This window comes from Arvicanthis niloticus, chromosome 1, assembly GCF_011762505.2.
Source record: "Arvicanthis niloticus isolate mArvNil1 chromosome 1, mArvNil1.pat.X, whole genome shotgun sequence".
Taxonomy (NCBI): domain Eukaryota; kingdom Metazoa; phylum Chordata; class Mammalia; order Rodentia; family Muridae; genus Arvicanthis; species Arvicanthis niloticus.
This window is the reverse complement of record NC_047658.1, coordinates 64,147,760-64,160,429: the sequence shown is the minus strand read 5'-3', so window position 1 is coordinate 64,160,429 and position 12,670 is coordinate 64,147,760. Positions and strand designations below refer to the sequence as shown.

At 36.4% G+C, this 12,670-nt stretch overlaps 1 pseudogene; it reads left to right on the top strand.

The window, feature by feature from the left end:
• Window positions 1-10,954: 10,954 nt before the first annotated feature.
• On the top strand, window positions 10,955-12,427 carry LOC117711773 (large ribosomal subunit protein uL3-like; annotated as a pseudogene).
• The last annotated feature ends 243 nt before the right edge of the window (window positions 12,428-12,670 follow it).

Below are 12,670 nucleotides of genomic sequence, written 5' to 3'. Positions count from 1 at the left end.
TAAGGGCTTATCAGGATGACCAAAGTTTCTGAGCCTACTTCCCTGTCCTAGCCCAACGTCATTTTCACGTCTGAAGCCTACTTCCTTGTTCTAGCTTAAAGAGACTTCAAATGAACTATAACAAAACCTAGTGAATGATAGTTGGCCTGATTCTGCAGTTAACTATATTTAGGCCAGGATGGGGATATCACCAGTGTCTCCAAATTCTTGTGACAAGAATTTATATGATTCTCACGATTAGTGCATGTGTGAAACTTTGGAAGGGTAGAACCAGCAGTAGTATGCAAAGTAGGTTGTGACTAGGCGATATATAACCCCATGGTTCCTTCTACAGGCTAGTATTTCTTAATCATTCCTGGCCTATCTGAAAGACTTCATTTCTGTGTGCTCCCTTTTGCCTTGAATTGAAATGTTTGACCCTAATTTTAAAAAAGAAAAAAACTTGTTTAAGATGATTGCTCATTGTATAACTGGTTCTTATCACAATGATAGAGTGATAGGCATGTAACACTATTAACTAACAACCACCTTCAAATGCAGTCTTAAAAAAATCATAGGCACCTGCACATAAAAGAAAATGATTCTAGAATGAATGTCTCTCAAGTCCCTAGATAACTGAGAAGAAGTCAAGATGCCCAAACCACAGAATCCTGGAAAAGTTTGAAGAACTGAGAGGGTGGCAAGGAGCACACACTGATGTTGAGGCCCAAGCTCGAGTCCCTGTTAGGACGCCAAAATAATGTTGGGGTCCACACTAGCCCCACGTTGGGGCGGCCAAAATAAATGCTGCAGCCCAGGCAAAATGTTGAGGCCCAGCCAACCCACGTTTGGGCGGCCACTGTATCCCGGCCCAAGCTGCTGCTCCGGTCTGCGGTTCAGGGTTCAGCAAGAGCGAGGGTGAGGGCAGACTCAAAGAATGGAAACCAGACAGGGTGTGATTCAATCCCGTTTATTCTTCAGTCTCTCTTCCTCTAAGTGTCTCCTGTCTGATTCTCCCTCTATAGTCTGAATCTCTACTGTCTGCCTCTGCCTTTTCTAAGTCTTACTTCTAAGCCACGCCTCTAAGTTACACCTTTAATCATGCCCTTAGGTCTTGTCTCTAAATCTGATCTCTACACTTCTAAGTCATACTCTTAAGTAATCTCACACACCTTTAATCTCACGCACCTTTAATCTCAAGGTATCTAAACCAAGATTATCGGAGTGTGCTCAGCTGTTGTAGGCTATTGTAATCCAAGTCACATGTCAGGGTATATGGCTCAAGATGGCTGCAAAGCTGATAGCCGCTTTCTGCTAAAAGTCGGCCCCCAACACACTGAGGATTTGAGGACTACAAAGGCCCACACAAATATGAAGAAGGTGAGAGAGAGCGAGAGAGCGAGGGAGAGAGATGGTAAAAAGCTATTATAAAAGCAGAAAGTTCCAAATGGATACCCAGTAATTCTAGATGACTAGAATAGTTCTTGAGACAATGTAAGCCAAGCATTAAGAGTTGAGGATCAGTGGGTAGTGGTGGCTCACACCTTTAATTTCAGCACTCGAGACATAAGGGCAGGAGGATCTCTGTGAGTTCAAGGCCAGCCTAGTCTACACAGCAAATTCCAGGACAGCCAGGATTACACAGAGAAACACTGTCTGGAAAAAACAAAACAAAACAAATAGAAAAAAAGATGGGGATCTTGACAGTGCAAACTCTACAAAACCAGCCACTAGGTGCAGGGATTTAGGTTTCAGGGACCCAGACTTGTTGTAACTTGATTACCTAAAAGACAGTCTCTAGTCTTTGACAACTTGTGGCTGCAGTTTTGGAAAATCCAGGAAATGCAAATGAAGCTGTTACATTCATTCAGAAAAAAGTCAGGGCAGTGACTTAAATCAGGAACCTGGAGTAACTGACTGAAACATTAGCCTTACAGAGATTCTGTTTACAGGCTTGATCTTCCTGGCTTGCTCATTTTGTTTTTGTATACACTCTAAAACCACCTGCTCATGGACAGTACCACGTTCTATAGACTTGAGTTCTTTATCAACAATCATTAATCAACAAAATGCCCAGAAGACTTCTCTGCAAGTTCTCAGTAGAGGCTGCTTTTCCCAGAAAAACCTACTTACCTTGTGTCAATTTTGCAAAACCATAACCGTTCACAGTACAAAAGGGCTTTTTGAATTTTTTTTCCATCTGTTGAGACTTCAGCTTTTCCTCATAAAAGAAACACCTTTCATTTTGAGTATATAAAGTAAGGGATTTTCTACATTTCTATATATCCATTTCTACCATGATCCCTGGAAACTGAAGTTGTATTGGGTTAAAATTAAGTTCAGAGAAAGAACATAGGTATTTTATATTCTCAAGATTAATAATTAGTCGCATCAGGATTCTTGCCCAATACATTGTGACTCCAACATCTGGATCTTCCTTGAAGAGCTGTTCTTAGTCATTAACCTTTGTTGTGGTGGTCCAAATACAGCTGTATTGTTCATTTTACAAGGATGCTGAGTAGTTTTTTTGCAGCCCCACATGCACAGCACACATCATATTGACTCTATCTTCTCACCTTTACAAGCAGACAAGTCTGGAAATCTCCACTTTCCAATTAGTTGACTTAATTAAGCTCTTTAAAAAAATCTATGCATCCTACTTCAGTGGACCTGACATTTAGTAACTTCTGGAAAATGCTCTCTAGGCCCTTCGTCCACTGAAATGACAAGTCACGTGAACTGTAGCCATCTTCAATATAGACTTTTTATATCAGGAAATGAATGTTTTTCCCAATGAGGCAGAGTGACTGGAAGAAAAATAAATAAGAGAATAAGAAATAAGCCTACAGCAGAGTCATGTGGTAGATAAATAAAATTCCTGCAATAAGATATTTAAATACAGTAAAACATTCACACACACACACACACACACACACACAGGAGAGAGAGAGAGAGAGAGAGAGAGAGAGAGAGAGAGAGAGAGAGAGAGAGAGAGAGAGACAAAGAGAGACAGAGAGAGACAGAGACAGAGAGACAGAGACTGAGACAGAGACAAAGAGAGAATTGTCTCTTTGAAACATTCTGCATATAATCTCTTAGTAAGGCTCTCTCTCTTTCTCTTCTGTGAAGAAATATAAGAAATATTATAATTTCTTTTTATTATTTTTTTGACATTAGATTCAAACATGATCTACAAAGGGATAAGCTATAGATATGGAGTTTAAATTAGCTACAGACATGATCTAGTGGTTGACAGCACTGGATACTCTTTGAGGAGACCCAGGTTTGATTCCTAGTACCCACGTGGCAGCTCATCAATGTCTTTAATTTCAATTTCTAGGGATCTAACACCCATTTCTAAATTCTATTAAGTTGAAGTATGTACATGTTGCACAGTTATACACACATGCAAGATATCCATACCTTATATATATATAATTAATAAACAAATAAACCAAAAATTGGTCTGGCAGAAGGAAATAGAACGATTGTATTAATTTCAAGGTCTGTCTGGACCATAGAGTTCCAGGCTAGCCTAGGCTACAAAATGAAAGTTTCACTTAACACAACTGAGTTTCCAAAGAAAAGAGAAATTCACACTTCAAAGATGAGGTAAAATTTTCATCCAAGTTATAAATCTAGATATGGCTGAAAACATGCATATGACTGGGCAAGTGTGTGGATCTACAAATATGTCACAGTATTATTAATTGCTTATCTCCCAACAATCTTCTGTATTTTCTGTCTCCTCCAATAGGGCCTTTGGTGTACAGTCTTACTGTTTTTATATTCTGCATTTTGATTCTGATAGCTTCTAATAATTTACAGAATTAAATTCTACGTGGAAATGCCACACTGTACAATTAAGCAAATGGCTCCAATCACTCATTCCAAAGCCATTCTTAAATGTTGGCAGCAAAATCTCTTTCAGCTAAAGCTATACAGTCTGCTGAGCATGTTGTTGGCTGCAAACAACTTTATGCTTTCTTCACTCATTTAATGAAACTGTTATCACGTATTCCAACTTATTTAGCACTACTTGCATATTAGTACCCCATTAATGAAAACATACTTACATAAGATTAGGAAATAGCTAGTTTGATATATATGTTCACAGAACTAAGAACAGATAATATATGTTATTACTACACTCACCTAGAGCATTACTATCAACTGTATGTAAATAACCAACATTTTCCAACTGCCACTCCCATAAAACTAAAATGGAATTCTACTGATAATAGGCATCTTGGTTAGAAATAACCTATATTCTTGATGCATTTTTAACCTATGTGATCTGATCACATTTACTATTTATTTTTAATTTCCCAAATGCCTTCTTATCTCTCATTGTGTTTTTAAACAACTTTGTGAAATTGGTAGTTTTATTTCTATAGAAAGTATCTTAACTATACTTAATTTATTTGTGCTTTTCCCTCTGTATAGAAATAGGATTTGTTTTAAGTTTCTGTTTCAAATTTATTGTAGTTTCTACTGTATTGAAACTATCTTGACTCAATATGTTTAGCTCCTACTGAATCACAAAATTATGTAACAGCAATTTAATAGAGATCATTCTATATTCTGAAATAACTTATTATATTCTAGAACATTATGGACCACTCACGATGCCTTCCTGATGTTCACATTTATTTTAAAGCAGGATATTATTAAGCAATCCTCTACAAACTTATCATTTCCCCTTAATAAACTCTCTGAACACAAAACTAACTTTGTCTTAGCTTATTGCTTTGAATAAAATTTACCTGTTTTTTTTTTTTAATTTAGTAGGAGCTAATCAGAGACAGCTTCTTCGGGATTGGAACAGTTTATTTACAATTAGCCTATGAGACATACCTGGAAATGTGGTGATTAGAATGGACTGTAATCTCACAGATAAATAAATAGTATTCAAGAGGCAGCATAGTGTAACTTTGAAAAACTTTAAAGCTATTAGTGTAAATTTTTTTCATCAGTTAATCTATTTAATGCATACATAAATCTACATACTACAAGTTAAGCAGAATTGTATCTATTTATTAAAATGATGTAAAATATCATTTAAATATAAGTTATAATAATATTTTCTCCAATATTCCTTTCACTTCTAGTCTATTACAGTAAACCACACATATACTAACAATGAATAAAAGCCTTGTTTATATATTTTGACAATCAACATAGATATCTCATTACCAAATACTGTTGTACTTTAAAACTTAATGCCATCAGTGAATTTTATTTAGAAAAATATATAAGCCATAGGAAAAAAAGCAATGTCACACACATTGTTATATTACCTAGAAATGACAGCTGTTGATTTTTGATTTTGGTTTTTGTTCTGAGAAATATTCTAATTCCTTATTCAATTAATTTTATGGAATAATAAAATTTATTGTATTAAAAAGCTAATATTTCTCTTTAAATGATATGTTATAGACATTTCCCTATTATGAACCCTTTTCCAATATTGTAATAACAATATGAACACTGTCTTATATATGTCCTAGGAGTGAAATATATTAACCCACTGTTTTGTATATAGGAGCATCTAATTACTTGCATTGCTCTTATAGTCAGTGTGTGTTCAATGGCAAGATAACTTTCTGGATCTTACTCTTCTAAATCTCTGCACAAATGAAATGTGATTTATAAAATATTAACAAGAATGAATTTAAAGAGATTGCAAAGGCAAGTAATATCATGTTCATGGGTTGAAAAATCAATATTAAGGTCTTCATACACACACAATGAAGTACCTGTTAAAATATTGATTATGTTCTTTACGAAACTACACAAAGTTACAGTATAATTTGCACTGGAGCACAAAAATCCCAAATTAAAAAAATGCAACATTTGAACAAAAATAATATGGATAATGACTTTATTCTACTTGACTTCAAAGTATACTACAAATCTACATTAATTCAAGCAGTATGATAAAATAAGACATTAATCTGAATAGAACATCTATAAGTAAATACATTTATCAATAGATAAATAAAATTTCAACAAAGCCGCTAATAATATGCATTAATAGGAATGACAGTCCCTTATTTTTGTAAAGAATGATGGGAAAATTAAATACCACATGCAGAAGGATAAAACTAAATCCTCAATTTCATTTTTATTTATAAGACATAGAAAAAATGAAATCACAGACATGAATTTAAATTTCAAGTTGAGTTATAGTAAACTTCACATAGACTAATTAAGTATGCATTAGAAATTAAGCTATAATTTAATTTATATCTTACAAACTAAAAAGCTATAATTTATATCTTACAAACTAAAAATCAAACAGAATAAATATCTTAGGACACTGAAATGATAAAGCTTTGCTTAGGTAATACCACAAAAGCTTATGGAAAATCAAACAAAACTAATGAATCAGGTCCATAAAATAACAATGATTCTACAGCAAAGAAAACAATTTGTAGAAAGAAGAAAATATTTACAAGCCATACTTATGACAAAATCTTGATATCCAGGATGTACAAGAAAGAGTAGACTTCCATACCAAACTGAAGCCAGAACAGTCCAATTTAAAACCTACAGTTTCTTCAAATAGACATTCAAAAAATTAAGAGAAACATGTAGGTAAAAAGATAAAGGTAAAAATTCTTAAGATTACTAATAGTCATGTAAGTGCATAGCAAAACCATAATGGGTAACACCACATTCAAACTTGAATGAATGTTATTAAAAAGAATAATGGTAAGTGCTGGAAAAGCTGGAGAACAGAGAGCTCTTATAGTTAGTGAGAAGGTAAATTATGGCTGTCATTAAGGATAGGTTGAGAAGGAGCCTCCTCACTGAGAAGTGAATCTGCATGAGTCAGTAATCCCAGAACTGGATTTCTTTCCAGAGGAAATAAAAGCAGAATGCTAAAGACTTCTCTATGCATTTACATTTGTTATGACATTATCAATAACTGATAAGAAATAAAAAGCAAACAGCACCATTAACTGATGATGCAAAACCCATCAAATAACAAATAGAAAAAGAAAACACAGCGTGTATACATGATGGAGTACAAAAGGTGAAACCTCTCAGCCCTGCAATGTGAATTGGACTGCAGGTTGTTATTATCAAGGGTGCAAGGCATGCATACAAAGACAGATGCAGAAATGCAGCCATGTAAGTAGAAGCCAGAACAGCTGATCTCACTGAACTTGAGATATAAGCCAGGAAGAATGGGGTCGGGAGGACACAGGGAAAACTTACAGTCAAGTGTATGGAGTAATTATGTACAGAAGGTTAACTGTAGATCATGAAAATGTACTGTCTATTTCAAAAACCTTGAGGAAAGAAATTTGAATGTTGTCACCATAAAGATATAGTAAATATTTGAGGTTATAGGAGTATCTAACCTGACTGGAGCATTTCTTAGTGTATGCATGAATCAAAACTTTGCACTACTATGTACAATAACAGGCCTTTGTAGATCAGTAAAAATAATTTTAATTTTAAAAACTGGAAAATAATAGTACCTAGAGAATTACATGAAAACAAAAGGAGTTAGTTGGTAGTAAATCTCAAGAGGCCAGTGAGCATTAACTAAGCATCCTCACACTAAGCCTCTTACCTGCAGTGGGTTTATAATTTCTATACACTGATATTTTTAATAAATTGTGGTAATGGTATCATATTCTATGCTTTTTGATATGACAAAACCTCATTGTGTAAAACATGATAGTAATGTGCACACTCAGCAGCTGTGTGTTAAAATTATTATTTCTGTCTGTCTTCCCTGATTTGGTGTTTATAATTGCTTATCCATTTTCAGGATAGTGGATACAAAACTATTAATTTTCTTTTCTTTTAATTTTCATTCCTTTGTTGATGAAAAGTAATGTTAAGTAATATTTTTATTTGTTTCTTTAAAGCTTTTTACAATATATTTTGATCCCCAACCCCTCCTAGAGCCTCAGTTCACTATTACCCAATTTCCTGTTCTTGCTCTCTTCACTCTTAAAAAATAAGTGGACCACAGCCTGCATCGTAGTATGTGTTTTATACCATGCATCCATCCACTGAAGCAAATTGGCTTTCTCTCTCCTAGCAACTATCATTTTTTCATTAGCATTGGCTAGGCATTTGTTATTATGTTCATTTCCTCTTGTCCATGCTGTTTTGTTTAGGTTTGTGCATTACCTGTGCATGTTGTCACAGTTCCTGTGAGTTCATTTGTGCATCTGACCTGTTGTGTCTGGAAAACGCTGTTTATTTGAAGTCATCTACCACTTCTGACTCTTAGAATCCTTCTAAGTACTCTTCCACATAGGTCTCTAATATTTAAGGGGAGGCTTGTAATAAAGTAATCTCATTTAGGGATGAGAAAGTCTTACTTTCTACATGTTGCCCAGTTATGAGTTTCTGTATTAATTACTATTTATTGTAAGAAGTGTCTATGATGATATTTAATCAATACACTGATGTATGGGTATGATAATATGTCACTAGGAGTCATTTTATTGCAATCTTCCTTTATCAGAGTAAAAATAGGTTTTCTCCTGACGTATCTAGCCTCGAGAATTTGGCCTTGTTGACAGTGTCAGTTATGAGTATTATCTTGTAAAGTTTACCTTAAATCCAATTAAAACACATTTAAATGTTGGTTACTCCCATAAGTTTTATTCACTAATAATAATAGTGGACATATCTTTTTATGCATGTACGCACTTGTAAGAGCTATGATTAATTTTATCTTCCAGTAGGCTATATAGCACCTTATAGAATGATTAATTTTGGCCATTTGGGATGAAATTGAACACCATCTGATTTCTAGATGTATGTGATATCTTGAGCAATAGAATCTCATCATCAAGTTGTTCATTATATATAATTTTGTTAGAAATAGCCTTAAATGTTTAGTGTCTGTCTTTAAGGTACTATTGGCTAACAACTCCAAAATATGCAACCCATTCCTGGTACTGGGGATTTCATTTGGTAGAATATAGTGTCTACCAGGGGTATTGTTCTACCTATTACACATTAACTCCATTTAAACTCCTTTTATGTATGTAAAAATTTTAGGAGATTCTTCCTGAGTTTCTACAAAAGTTACCTAACATCTACAAAACTAAGCTTGCACATGGTTCTTCAAAAGTCCTTTAGTGTTAATTATCCCTCTTCAAATTACCATTCTAACCCACCCTCCCTTCCTCACTCCCATTTAGTTTTCCTTGTTACAATTGCCATTTGTACGTATTTGTGATATTATGTTCATGTTACCCCATTCCGAATTGCCAACAAACTGGCAGCAGCAGATACTAGAAAGAATGCAGTGAAAAGCAGCATTTATTTACTGCCTGTTGGTGTGAAAAAAAGTCTCAGTCAGTATAAAAATTAGTGTTGAGAGGCCAAAGAACTCTTTATCTTACTACAGAGATATTGCCCACCCATGTTCATTGATTCTCTAGAAATTTCTGGTTGTGTCATGTGGTAAATATTCATGTGATCTTTTTCTGAAGCAAGACCTGTGAAAGGACATGTGGTGTTTGGAGAGAGTATAGGTAGGACACAACAGACAGTACTATGGAGCTTGCATAGCTAGCCATGTACCACTTCATTGGTATTTTGCTTGACTGGTTTTCAGTTCATTGAGAGAGGCCTGGAAGGAAACTGCTCATGACATTCCTCTGGTTGTTGTCATTCTTGCTGACTCCTGCTAAGTGAGAGTCTTTAAGACCTCCTACAAGAGGTCAGGTTCTTTCTGCTTGATCAGGCTTCTGCTGCTGATTTGGGTTTGGTGACACTTTAGAACTGCACTGGTGATATCCTGACACTACTGACCTGGACTGCAGGTATCCCGACAATGGAGATTGGAATCAACCCAAAGAACTACTTTTAAACAGGGCCACATCCCCTTGTCCTGTTTACCACCTTTTCTCCCCTACCTATGAAGTGGGTTAGAAGCGGGGGCTATCAAAGCACTTGAGAACGCTTAGTAAAGTTATGTTTTGAAAACTGTAAGCTACAATTCTCTGATAATAGACAGAAAAAGGAAATGGCCTACATATGCCTCAGCTGATAAATGAATAATAAAAATGGGCTTCAATTTACAAACTTAAATGCTTTTTTTTTAATAGAAGAAAGAGTTTATTTTGGCTTGTATTTCCAGAAGAGCAGTCCATAATAAGTAAAGAACAACAGTAAAAAAACGTGGTTAAGACAGGAACTATTTTAAGCTTCTAAAGTGCTAACCATTCAAGGATCCATTGCTAAAAACAAAACTGATTCAACTCATTAAATATAAAGAAGTCTACTTACATACATTTTTAAAAAAGATACTTGCAGTGAAACAGATGAAATTCAAAAGAATCCTTCTGTGTGAGGTAATGAAGACCTAGAAAGGCCAACTTCTCTCATGATAAAGTTCATGTTCTACACATGTGAGATTAGAATACAAACAGATGTTTGAGAGCTAGTAAAGAGCCATGGGGGAGGAGGGACATCTTCTAAAGAAGGAAAAGTAGAATGTTGTGTGGATGAAAACTTCTACAATGGCTTATGGGGATTGCTGACGTTCCCCTTTTGAGTTCCTAGTTACTGTCTTTTTCACAGTTTTTTTTTTTTTTTAAAGCTTCCATGACATTTCATTGAGTTTCAAAAATAATACAAAAAATACGTAGAGTTGATACAATTGTCCCTTTTGTTTTTGTTGCTTCTCACAACTCAAGAATGTGCCCTACATCAGGGTCACAGAGACACTGTTTACTCTCACTCCGTTGAGACTGGTTTACTTCCCTGTGGTTCCTTTGAACTTTGTTCATTATCAGCCCTTGAGGGTGACTTATCTATTTACCTTATCTCAATACCCTGCACATCGCGTTTTAATGGAGGTAAAGAGACTGGCAAGCTGAGAAGAGATCAGACCAAGATACTAGTTACTTGTCTCCCATTATTTTTAACATATCTGATACACACGTTAGAAAAAGAAAAATGTGTTCTGATTTCGGTGTAAAACTTTATGCCAGCTCTCTATCAGCAGCAAGATGCCTCACAGGAAATTCTCGGGTCCTTGGGCTTCTTGCCTCGGAAACACAGCAGCCAGCATCGTGGGAAATCGAAGAGCTTCCCTAAGGATGACCCTTTCAAGCCTGTTCACCTCACAGCGTTTTTAGGGTGGCATGACCCACATCATCCAGGAAGTTGACAGGACAGGAACTAAGGTAAACAAGAAAGAAATCATGGAGACTGTAACCATTGTGGAAACCCCACCCATGATGGTTGTGAGCATTGTGGCATATGTAGAAACCCCTCGAGGCCTCCGAACCCTCAAGACTGTATTGGCTGAGTATATCAGTGATGAGTGTAAAGGAGGTAGGGACTCACGACTCCAGCAGCATTTGTTGGGCAACGATGGGAGGAGAGGTCCTTGGTCTTATAAAGGCTCAGGGCCCTAGTGTAGAAAAATATCAAGGTGGGGGGGCAGGAGTGGGTGAGTGGAGGAACACCCTCATAGAAGCAGGGGAAGTGGGAAGGAATAAGGGGCTGGGGATGGGGGGAACAGGAAAGGGGATAACATTTGAACTGTAAGTAAAATATCCAATAAAAAATAAATAAGAAAAAACCAAACGAAACAAACAAAACCGAACGGGTACAAATCTAAGAAGGCTTTCACCGAGTACTGTAAGCAATGGCAGGATAACACAGGCAAGAAACAGCTAGAGAAGGACTTCAACAGCATGAAGAGGTACTGTCAGGTCATCTGCATAATTGCCCACACTCAGACACATCTGCTTCCTCTGTGCCAGAAGGCACACTTGGTGGAGATCAGGTGAATTGGGGCACTGTGGCTGAGAAGCTAGACTGGGCCTGAGAGAAGTTGCAACAACAGGTTCCTGTGAATTAGGGTGTGGGTAGCATGAGATGATTGACGTCATTGGCATGACAATGACAAAAAAAAGGCAAAGGGTACAAAGGGGTGACCAGTTGTCGGCATACAAAGAAACTGCCCCAAAAGACCCATTGAGGTCTGCCCAAAGTTGCCTGTAATGGAGCCTGGTACCCTGCCCGTGTAGCCTTCTCTGTGGTTTGAGCTATGCAGAAAGGGTATCATCACCTAACAGAGATTATCAAGACTTACAAGATTGGTCAAGGCTACCTCATCAAGGGTGGTAAACTGATCAAGAACAATGCATCTACTGACTATGACCTGTCTGATAAGAGCATCAACCCACTGGGTGGCTTTGTCCATTATGGTGAAGTGACCAATGACTGCATCACGCTCAAAGGCTGTGTGGTGGGCACCAAGAAGCAAGTGCTTACTCTTCGTAAGTCCTTGCTGGTCCAGACCAAACGTTGGGCTCTAGAGAAAATTGACCTAAAATTTATTGACACCACCTCCAAGTTTGGCCATGGTCGTTTCCAGACCATGGAGAAGAAAGCATTTATGAGACCACTCAAGAAAGATCTCATTGCCAAGGAAGAAGGTGCTTGATTCCAGGATGTGTAGTTCATCAATAAAATTTCCAGTAAAAAGAAGGAAAAAAAGAAAAACTTCATGGCAGAGCACTTGCCTGGAATATGCCAGACTCTGGCTTTAATGCACAGTAAAATAAAAAAGAAAGGAAGGAAGGAAGGAAGGAAGGAAAAAAGGAAGGAAGGAAAAAAGGAAGGAAGGAAGGATGGATGAAAAAAGGAGGAAAAAAAGAAAAAAGTATGTCTATAAAATAGTACTATA